The following is an 11,242-nucleotide window of genomic DNA, read 5'->3' on the forward strand; positions in this document are numbered from 1 at the left end:
CCCACTTGTACTACAAAAGTCACAAAAACACTTGTGATAAAATATTGTTTTTTAAAAATGTTATCTCTTTGTTATCTATTTGGTCAAGTAAAATTTTATAATACTCTATTAATAGATGTTGGAGTGGCATCCACTTCCTAAACAACATGCCTCTGGAAACTCTATGAACTTTGATACATGACGATAATCATAGAAAGACTTCAGGTCTTTTGTTCATAGGGTCGCTATGAGTCATGCTCGCTCGACTCAACAGCAATCAACAACAACAATCAATAGATGAAATTAATATGTAATTATAAGTAGTGGAGAGTATTTAGCACTCTATCAACTAGCTAAAAAATGATAGCACCATTTGGAATCTCTTGTAATTCTTAAGAATTAACTATGCGATTTCCTGCTACAGTAAGTGATGACAGAGGCTCTAACAGACCTGCTTAGCAAAGTATGTGTAAGGGAAATCCTATTTAACAACTCTCAAAACTAAAAATTATTCGTTTAAAATTAATATAACATTGGAAAAATATGGCTTCATTTTCTCCTAGTGTGTTATGATGTCATTTTTTTTAAAGGTGCTATAGGAAAATATCTTTTTTTGTTGTTTGGGGAAATGGATACAGCCTTCAGCCTGGATTGAACCTCAATGTCAAGAAAAGAACAATTCTTACCAGTGGACCAATAGGCAACCTCATGATAAATAGAGAAAAGACTGAAACTGTCAACAACTTCATCTTACATGGATCTACAACAAGTACACTTGGTACTAGTAGTCAGGAGAAGAAGAGACATATTGCACAAAGAAAATCTGCAGTTAAGGATCTCTCCAAATTATTGAGGAGCAATGACACAAAGTTGAAGGCTAAGGTGCATCTGATTCAATCTATAGTCTTTCTGATCAGTTATTATGCATCTGACAGGAGGGTAATTTCATAAGGAAGACAGAAAAAGAATTTATGCCTTTGAGCAGTCGTGTCAGAGGAGAGAATGGAGCATGTCATGGACTGACAAAAGAAAAAACTAATCCTCAGAGGCAAAGATGATCACGTAACCTCATATATTTCAGGCATATTACCAAGAGAAGCTGTTCCTTGGAGATGAGCTCCACGCTTTTAAAGAAATTATATTTTAAAGAGTTTTTATTCTTTCTCTTGGATGTTCATAGAGTTAACTTTTAAAATTGTATCATCTTAAATGGAACTATCGTATAGAAATAATGTGAAGAGCATGACCAGTGTCAGTGAACAACTCATGAGGAAACCGAATGGATTCCTGAACAGCTATGTAATGTTTCGCATAATAATAAAAACATCATTAAAAAAAGAGATTATTTTTTAAAAGGTCTAAGCAGAGATAAATAAAAATAAGTTTATCATCTTAGTTTTATTTCTCCTAGAAACAGATTTTTTTTTCTCCAAGTTCAAAATACGGAGTTCTGTATTACAAAAAAAATACCTCTAAGTCAAATGCCCTTTCTTCTATGTTGTAATTGTTAGGTACCATAGAGTCAAGCATGACCCATAGTGACCTTATGGACAAACAGATCTGAATTCTTTGCTATTCTGTGCCATCCTCATACTTCCTGACACATTAAAGCCAATTGCAGCCTTTCTTTTCGGAGCTGTGGCCGCAACCACGAGTATGCTTAGGCTTCAGAAGAGGCTTGCCTCTAGTGTCCTCCGCTGTGGCAAGAAGAAATTCTGGTTGGACCCCAACGAGACCAATGAAATTGCCAATGCCAACTCTCGCCAGCAAATCCGGAAACTGATCAAAGAAGGCCTGATCATCCGCAAGCCTGTGACTGTCCATTCTCGGGCTCGATGCCGAAAAAATACCTTAGCCCGCAGGAAGGGCCTGCATATGGGCATAGGTAAGCGAAAGGGTACTGCTAATGCTCGAATGCCCGAGAAGGTCACCTGGGTGAGGCGGATGAGGATTTTGAGCCGGCTGCTCAGAAGATACCGAGAGTCTAAGAAGATTGATCGCCACATGTATCACAGCCTGTACCTGAAAGTAAAGGGGAATGTGTTCAAAAACAAGCGAATTCTTAAGGAACACATTCACAAGCTGAAGGCAGATAAAGCCCGCAAGAAGCTCCTGGCTGACCAGGCTGAGGCCCGTAGATCTAAGACCAAGGAGGCACGCAAACGACGTGAGATGCGACTCCAGGCCAAGAAAGAAGAAATCATCAAGACTCTGTCTAAAGAGGAAGAGACCAAGAAATGAAGCGCCTCTCCTCTCTGTACATAGTGGCCTTGGCAGTTATATAGATCATTCAATAAAACAAACCTTTATCTGAAAAAAAAAAAAAAAGCCAATTGCAGCTGTCACCATGTCAATCCACCTAGCCAAGGGTCTTCTTCTCCTCCACAGACTCCCCCACCTTTCTGAGCATCAGTTCCCTCTCCAAGAAATAGCCTCTCCTAGCCAATCCTCATCATCGTTGCCTCCAAAGAACATTCTGGCTGCTCCTTTTCAAAGATATATTGGTTTGTTCTTTGGCAGTCCATGTGATGTTCAGCATTCTTCTCCAACACCACAGCTCAAAGGCATAATTTTTTTTTTCTGTCATTCTTATTTATTGTTCAGCTCTCAAATGCATAGCTAGTGATCTGAAAGAACACAGCTTGAATCAGATGCACCTTAGTCCTCAAACTGAGATCATTACTCTCCAATAATTTGGAGAGATCCTAACTGCGGACGTGGCTAGTGCAGTACATTTCCTGATCTCCTGACTATTGGTACCAAGGATGTTAATTGTGGACCCTAGCAAGATGAAGTTGTTAACAGTTTCAATCTTTTCTCCATCCATGATGATGTGGTAAGGAACATTGTTTTCAATTGAGATGCAATTATGTTGAAGACTGCATTCCTTGATCTTCTGCAACAAGTGCCTCAAAGTCCTCTCACTTCCAGCAAGCAAGGTTGTGTCATCTGCATAATACTGGTTGTTGATGAGTCTCCCTCTGATCCTGATGCCACATTCCTCTTCATGGAGTCCAGCTTCTTGAATAATTTGCTCAGCATACAGATTGAAGAGGTATGGAGAGAGACACCCCTTGACACACTTCCTTCCTAATTTTAAACCTTGTAGTCTTCCTCTACTCTGTTTGCACAACAGCCTCTTGGTCTAGGTATAGGTTTCACATGAGAATGATTACGTTTTCTGGTATTCCCAGTCTTCTCAATGGTTGCCATAACTTGTTATTTACCACATAGTCCAATGCCTTTCTATAGTCATTAAGCACAAATAGACATTCTTATGGTATTCTATACTTTCTTTCAGCCAGTATCCATCTGACATCAGCAATGATATCTCTAGTGCCACGACCTCTTCTAAATCCTGCTTGAACGTCTGGCATTTCCCTATCTATGTACTTACTGTTCTAATGATTTTTGAATGATCTTCGGCAGTATTTTGCTGCATGTTGTATTAATTATATTGTTTGATAGTTTCCACATTCTATTCGATCACCTTTCTTGAGAATGAAAATAAATATATACCTTTTCCAATCCCTTGGCCAGATAGCTGTCCTCTGAATTTCGTGGCATAGACTAGGAAGCACAGCTAGGGCTACATCTGCTAATGAAAACAAGTCAATTGGTATCCAGTTGATTTCTGGGGCCTTATTTTTTGTCAATACCTTCAGTGCAGCTTCCATTTCCTCCTTCATTACCATTGGATGCGACTCATATGGTATTTCCTGAAATTTTTCAGTGTCAGTCAATTCTTTTGGTACAGTGTTATTGTGTATTCCCTCCATCTTTTTTTTTATGCTTTCTGGGTAATTCAAGATATTCCCCTTAACATTTCCCAATATTGCGACTTGAGGCTTAAATCTGTTTTTCCATTTTTTCAGCTCTCTGCAGATTCCGTTATAGTGCTTTGTTTCTCTTCTCAAGCTGCCCTTTGAAGTCTTCTGTTCATCTCTTTTACTTCAGCATGTTTTCCATTTGTTCTGGATTCTCAATGCTCTAGTGCAATTTTTAGAGTCTGTTCTGACATCAATTTCAGTTTTTCATTTCTCCTCTGTCTCTGTAATGATCTTTTGGTTTCTTCATGGATAACATCCTTGATATCATCCCACAAGTCATCTGGTCTTCAGTTTTTTATATTCAATGCTTCAAACCTATTCTTAAGATGATTTTGAAATTCAGGTGGAATAGATTCAAGATCATATATTAGTTCTCATGAACTAATTTTCTTTTTTTTCAGCCTTAATTTGAACTTGCACATGAGTAATTTCCTTCATGCATACTGTGTATAACACCTGGGATCTATTAAATTACCCTCCTAACTATTAAAAAAACATTAATATTCTCTATAAGTATTTGGAAGAAGAGAAGCATAGCACTGAGAATAAATAACTACAATTGCCACAACTTCTTTTAGTTATCTTCTTTCTCTTAGAATCTTCTCCAAGCTTCTTCTTGTTGTTGTTGTTGTTATGTGCCGTTGAGTCAGCTGCAACTCATAGTAGTGACCCTATGTATAGCTTTAAATTCTGCTCTATCTTGTGGCAGTCTTATTGTCTCTGACACACCTATCCCCATTACCCCGTCACTAAATCAATCCATCTCATTGAAGGTCTTCCTCTCCTGTGCTGTCCCTCTACCCTTCAAAACATGACATCCCTCTCCAAGAACTGGTACTGCCTTGCAACATGTTCAAAGTATGTCACACGAATCCTCAGAATCCCTGCCTCCAAGGAGTTTCCTGGTTTAACCCTCTCCAGAGCCAACTTGTTTGCTCTCCTAAGTCCATGGTATATTCAATACACTTCTCCAACACCAGAGCTCAAAGGCATCAATTCTCCTTCTATCATGCCTAGTCATTGTCCAGCTCTCTGATGCATAGCAAGTATTGCACCGACCATGGCCTGTATCAGGCACACCTTAGTCTCCAGACTGACATCATTGTTCTTCAGTACTCTGGAGAGGTCTCTGACAGCAGACTTTTCCAATGCAATACATCTTTAAATTTCCTGGCTGCTGGTGCCAAGAGTATTGATTGTGGAACCAAGCAAATTAAAGCTATTTACAATCTCAATTTCTTCACCTTCCATCACAATGCTGCTTAGTGGCATACAATTACAATACATCACTACTAGTATCTCACATGCAGTTTTGAGGCTTGAGTGGGTCCAACTAGGCAGTTTTCTTTTAGGGTATTCACACTTTTGCAATCAGACAGTGACTTCATTGTCACAGTTCCTTCACACACAAGTTTGACACAAGTTTGGACCAAATCAAACAGCTGTAACCCATTGGGATATTGTCTCAACTAAAACTGACTCACTTGCCTTCCCTCAGTAACTATACCCAACACTAGTGAAAACCGTTTCCTCTAAGAATGATCCTAGCAGTCATCCTGATTTAACTCAGCAATAATTTATAAGCCCCATATCTGATGTCCCAGTACTAGCCTGTCCCTATCACATAACTTCAGAAAAGAAAAAAAAAGAATGAGATAAAAGATAAGTCAAATCAGTCCATGGTAATGAAAGACTCAGTAGTGGATTGATGCAGTGAGTGTAACAATGGGTTTAGGAACACTATAGGTTGTACAGATGGTGTAGGACTGAGTAAGCTTTTATTCTGTTGTAAGTAAGGCTATGAGTCAGAGTTAACTTTATAGTACCAATCAATATACTAGAAGTTTTGAGAGAAATAAAACTATTGCAAGAAGATATTTTCACTTTTAATTCCATACACTTACTTACACTTTGTAAAATACGCATTTTACGGAGGGACAAATTAAATCATTTTAAGACTAAATTTAGAGAGATTCTTCCAGCAATAATAGTGTGATCAGAAAGTTGTGATTTACAGGAAGGTAGTGAGGAAATGTCACTGGCCTATGAGGAGGAAAGTAATTCTGGTAATGTGATACTTAATATTGTTACTCTTTTTCCCAACTAAATAGATGATTGTTGAGGCCAATGATTTTTTTTTTTATTTTGTCCGTGGTTATCAATAGCCAGAGTGAAAATAAACATCAAGCTATAGGTAACTGGTGATAACTTATGGTTAAAGATAAATGTCTCCTTTTCTTTCTTAGACTCTGAAGAGCAAGACATCCATTGGCTCTGGTTTTTGTAGGTCATCCTGGCTTTCTCAAAAACACCATGTGTGCATCACTGAGGCTCAATGTGTGGGAATATTTGGTTATTGTGGGGATTGGAATGTGTGACAGGAACCAGCCTCCTCAAGGTTCTTTGGGGTCAAGCAGGAATCTTACACAACTTTTGCCCATTAGAGAGTCCCAGGAGATAACATTCAACTTCGTAATGCCACTGATGAGTTCAATCTTTCATACAGTTAGAACCTGGCTTGATATTCGGTATGGCAAATTTTGAGGGTGGTTAAAAGGGTCTATGATGTTCCATAACCATTACTATTGCTGTTAAGTCTCTCAAGTTGAGTACAATTCATAGAGACCCTGTGAAAGACAGACAGGAGCTTTGCCTTACCATGCATGATTGTCACAATCTCCACTTTGTTCAATTACCTTAGATAGTACAAATTTAGGACTTTAGGGATTTTGATATTATATTTGAGACTGATGAAATACATAATGATAAGTGGAAGAATAAGCTGAATTTGTCACTGATTTTGCTTTGCTTAGATGTTCATGGAAACAGTAGTAAAAAAAATCAACAATGATTTTATTTGGCACATATACTGCACAAGACATCTTTTGTTTCTTTTAAATTATCTACTTCTGTATTGAGATTTGTCTGGAAGTTTACAGCACAAGGTGTTTTTCTATTCAACAATTCATTTATATTTTGCAATTGATTGCAATTCCCAATTTACAGCAATTTCTCCCCTTTCCACTGCATTCACTCTTTCCAGTCTTCATTCTTTCCTCTCCTTGCTTTTTCTTGGGGAAAATGCTGCCCTTTGACTGTTAAAGAAGTGTATACCTCCCTATTGCTATTACTCACTTTAGAGATCTATTTTTAATCCTGAGTCATAAGGGTCGGTTCCAAGCCTAATATGATGTCTTGGTTAACCTTGATTCTGGTTAGGCATTGGGGACAAGAAAGCTATCCTGCTTTTAGAGATAACCTAGCAGAGAACCCAAGAATGAAAGAAGAAAAAAAAAGATATTTTACTCTTTCTTTTGCCACCTCACATGTCTGCAAGTTTACTGTTTCTGGTAGCAGATTATCCATCTTGAACATGATTAATCTTCTACCTTCATATTGGATTTCCAAGACTTGGACCATTCACAGATAAAATGATTCAGATAAAATTTCCGTCTCTTGAATTTTTTTTTTCTTGGTATCACATGAATCAATTTTCTATCTGAGAATCATGTTGAACTACAACTATCTACCATCAACTAAATAATATCTCTTCATACTCTATCAATATTTTTACTCTTTCCTACTAAGAATGTTCAAATCCAAGTACATTTGATTTTTAGAGGGTCCTACAGATCTTATAGAGGTTTTCATGATGCACTTTAGTTTTTGTCTACTGGTGACTAAAGAATGGGACCTTTTCTCCTCAGTTGATGCCATCTTCCAACACTGGGAAAGAGAGCCTCTTTAAAGTTGTTAAAAACAAAGATATAACTTTGACGACCAAGGTGTCCCTGACTCGAACAATGGTCTTTTCAATCACTTCAATATATGTGTGAAGGTCAGGCAATGAAGAACGAAGACAGACAGATTGAAATATTACAATTGTGGTATGGATAAAGAATATTGAATATGCAGTGAACTGCCAGAAGAATGAACAAATGAGATTCAGAGAAATATCACCAGAATGCTCCTTTGAAGTGACATATCATCAGAAAGGTAAATAGAAAAGATCCTCCAAAGATAAAAGATCCATTAATATGAGTGCAACCCTCAATGAGATATATTAATACAATAACTGCAACAATGAACTGAAACTTAGCTGTCCTTGATCTTCTGTAGCAAGTGTTTCAAGCCCTTCCATGTTCAGCAAATAAGGCTGTGTCATCTACATGACACAGGTTTTTGATGAATGTTCCTTTGAACTTGACGCCACATTCAATTTCATAAAGACCAGCTTTGCAAATGATTTGTTCAGCATACAGCCCTGATGCACACTTTTCTTAATTTTAAACAATATAGTGTTCTCTTGTTCTGTTCAAACAACAGCCTCTTGGTCTAGGTATAGGTTTCGCATGGGCACAACAAAGTATTCTAGAATTCTCATTTTTTTTCAGTGTTAGCCATAATTTCTTATGTTTCTGCATAGTCATAAAACACAAACACACATCCTTTTGGTATTCTCTTTTTTCAGCCAAAATCCATCCGACATCAGCATTGATATCCTAAATCCAGTTTGAACTTCTGGCAGTTATCTGTCTATGAACTGTTCTAATAATTTTTTTGGATAATCTTCAACAAAATTTTATTTGAGTATGATATTATTTGGTAATTTTCACGCTCTATTGGATCACCTTTTGGGGCAATGGAAGCAAATATATATCTCTTCTGGTCAGTTGGCCAGGTATCTAACTTCCAAATTTCTTGCCACATCCAGAGCTATATGTGTTAAATGAAATCTGTCAGCTGGTGGCCCATCAATTCCTGGGGCCTTATTTTTCCTAATGCCTTCAGTGTTGCTTAAAGTTCCTTCTTTATTACTATTGGCTCTTGAACTTATGATACTTCCTGAAACGGTTCCATGTCAGCCAATTCTTTTAGTTCAGTGGTTTTGTGTATCACCTTCATCTTTTTTTTTAAATGCTTCCTGAATCATTTAAGATTTTTATCATAAAATCTCTCAGTATTGCAACTTGAGGCTTGAATTTCTTTTTCCGTTCATTTAGCTGGTGAAATGCCAAGCAAGCTCTTCCTTTTTGATGTTCTAACTTCATCTCTTTGCATGTTTCATTGTAATACTTTATTTTGTTTTCTTGAACCACTTTTTTAAATCTTCTGTTCATCTTTTTACTTAAGAATTTCTTCCTTTTGTTTTCGGTTTTATCATTCAATAGTTGTTAAATGAGTAAGTATTTCCATGGATCTTAGGAATGGAAACCCCAAAACACTAGGTTTTGTAAAACCTATACTTGGACCAGGAAGCAGTCCTCTGAACAGACCAAGGAAGCATTACATGGCTCAAAATCAGGGAAGGAATGCATCAGAGATATGTCCTGTCTCCATAACTTTTCAATCTATATACAGAATAAATCATTTGTGAGGCTAGGCTTTATGAGGAGGAATGTGGTATGAGTATTGGAAGAAGACTAATCAACAAAGTACATTATGCAGATGCATTTGCTTGCTGAAACTGAGGAAGACCTAAAGTGCTTGCTGCAGAAGGTTGAAAACTGTAGTCTTCAATATGGATTAAAGCTCAACATCAAAAAGACAAAGATTCTCACCACTGGGCCAATTGACAGCACCATGATAGACGGCCATGAAATTGAGGTTGTTAACAATTACAGCATGCTCCGCTCCACAATCAACACTTTTGGCACCAGTAATCAGAAAATCAAAAGATGAATTGCAGTGGGAAAATCTGCTGTCAGAGACCTCTCCAGAGTACTGAGAAGCAACAATATCAGTCTAGAGACTATAGTGCACCCAATCCAGGCCATGGTCTCCACAACTACTTGCTATGATCAGAGAGCTAGACTATGACTAAAGATGACAGAAAAAGAATTAATGCCTTTGAGTTGTAGTGCTGGAAAAGAGTCTTTAACACACTATGGACTGCCAAGAAAACAACTAGATCTGTCTAGGAGAGGGTGAAACCAAGTTTCTTCTTGGAGGCTACGATTTTGAAGCTCCATCTCATATATGGCCAGAAGGGACCAATTCTTGGAGAAAGACATCAGGCTCAAAAGGGTGGAGGGACAGTACAGGAGAGGAAGACCCTCGATGAGATTATTGATACAGTAACTGGGGCAATGGGGATAGCTATATTGGAGTCAGTGAGATTGGCTCAGGACAGGAAAGGCTTCAGAGCTGTTGCACATAGGATTGCTATGAGTCACAGGCAACTTGACAGCATATAATAAGAAGAAGAAGGAGAAGGGGGGGGAGGAGAAGGAGAAGGAGGAGGAGAAGAAACAGCAGAGTTCTGGGCAGGAATATTTTAAAAATATGAATGTTGTTGCTGTTAGGTGATTTTGAGTCAAATACTACTCATGTTGACCCTGTAAGCAGCAGATCTGAACCCTGCACTATCCTGTGCCATCCTCATCATCTCTGACAAACTTGATCCCATTGCTACAGTCTCTGTGTCAATTCATTTTGTTGAGAAACTTCCTCTCCTCCACTGACCCTCCCTTACCCCCTTTTCATGAATGTTGTCCCTTTCCAGGAAATAGCCTCTTCCAGCAACATGCCCATATTCTTCTTTCCTCCTTTGCCATCCTGGCCCCAAAAGAGTCCTTTAGCTGTACTTTTTCCAAAACATGTCTATTTACACTTTCTGCAGTCCATGGGATACTCAATACTATTGTCCAACACCAAAACTCAAATGTATCAATTCTTCTTCTGACATCCTTATTCCTTTTCCGCCTCTCAGATGCATAGCAAGTCATCAAACAAACCATCACTTGAATCAGGTGCACCTTGGTCTTTAAACTGGGATCATTGCTCCTCAGCAATTGCTGATGTCAGATAAATCCTGACTGACTGCATACCATTAGAATGTCTATTTGTGTTTTATTGACTATACAGAAACATTTGACTCTGGATTATAACAAGTTATGGCTAACATTGAGAAGAATTGGAATACCAGAACACATAATTATGCTCATACAAAACCTCAATCTTCACCAAGAAAATGTTGACTGAACAGAGCAAGGGAACATTGCATGCTTTAAAGTCAGGAAAGGTTTGTGTCAAGATTGTATCCTTTCCCCATACCTATTCTATCTGTATGCTGAGTGAATGATTCAAGCAGCTGGAATCTATGAAGAAGAATGTTACATCAGAATCCCAGCAAGACTCATCAACAACCTGCATTACGCAGATGACCTAATCTTGCTTGCTGAAAGTGAGGAAGACTTGACTCTCAGCAGAAGATCAAAGACTGAAGCCTTCATTCAATATGAAATATATCTCAACATCAAGAAAAAGTCTTTACCACTGAATTGATAAGCAACATTGCGATAAAAGGAGAAAAGATTGAAATTTTCAGTTATGTGGATGTCATAGCAGAAGTCAGGTCAGGAGATGCATTGCTTTGGGCAATTCCACTGTCAGGGACTTCTCCAAATTACTAAGGAAAATGTGAATGAGTA

The 11,242-nt window shown here is 38.0% G+C and overlaps 1 pseudogene; it reads left to right on the forward strand.

The window, feature by feature from the left end:
* Positions 1-1,635: 1,635 nt before the first annotated feature.
* LOC102866659 lies at positions 1,636-2,220 on the forward strand (annotated as a pseudogene).
* The last annotated feature ends 9,022 nt before the right edge of the window (positions 2,221-11,242 follow it).

This window comes from Elephantulus edwardii, unplaced genomic scaffold, assembly GCF_000299155.1.
Source record: "Elephantulus edwardii isolate Elephantulus edwardi_28Jun2011 unplaced genomic scaffold, EleEdw1.0 scaffold00008, whole genome shotgun sequence".
Taxonomy (NCBI): domain Eukaryota; kingdom Metazoa; phylum Chordata; class Mammalia; order Macroscelidea; family Macroscelididae; genus Elephantulus; species Elephantulus edwardii.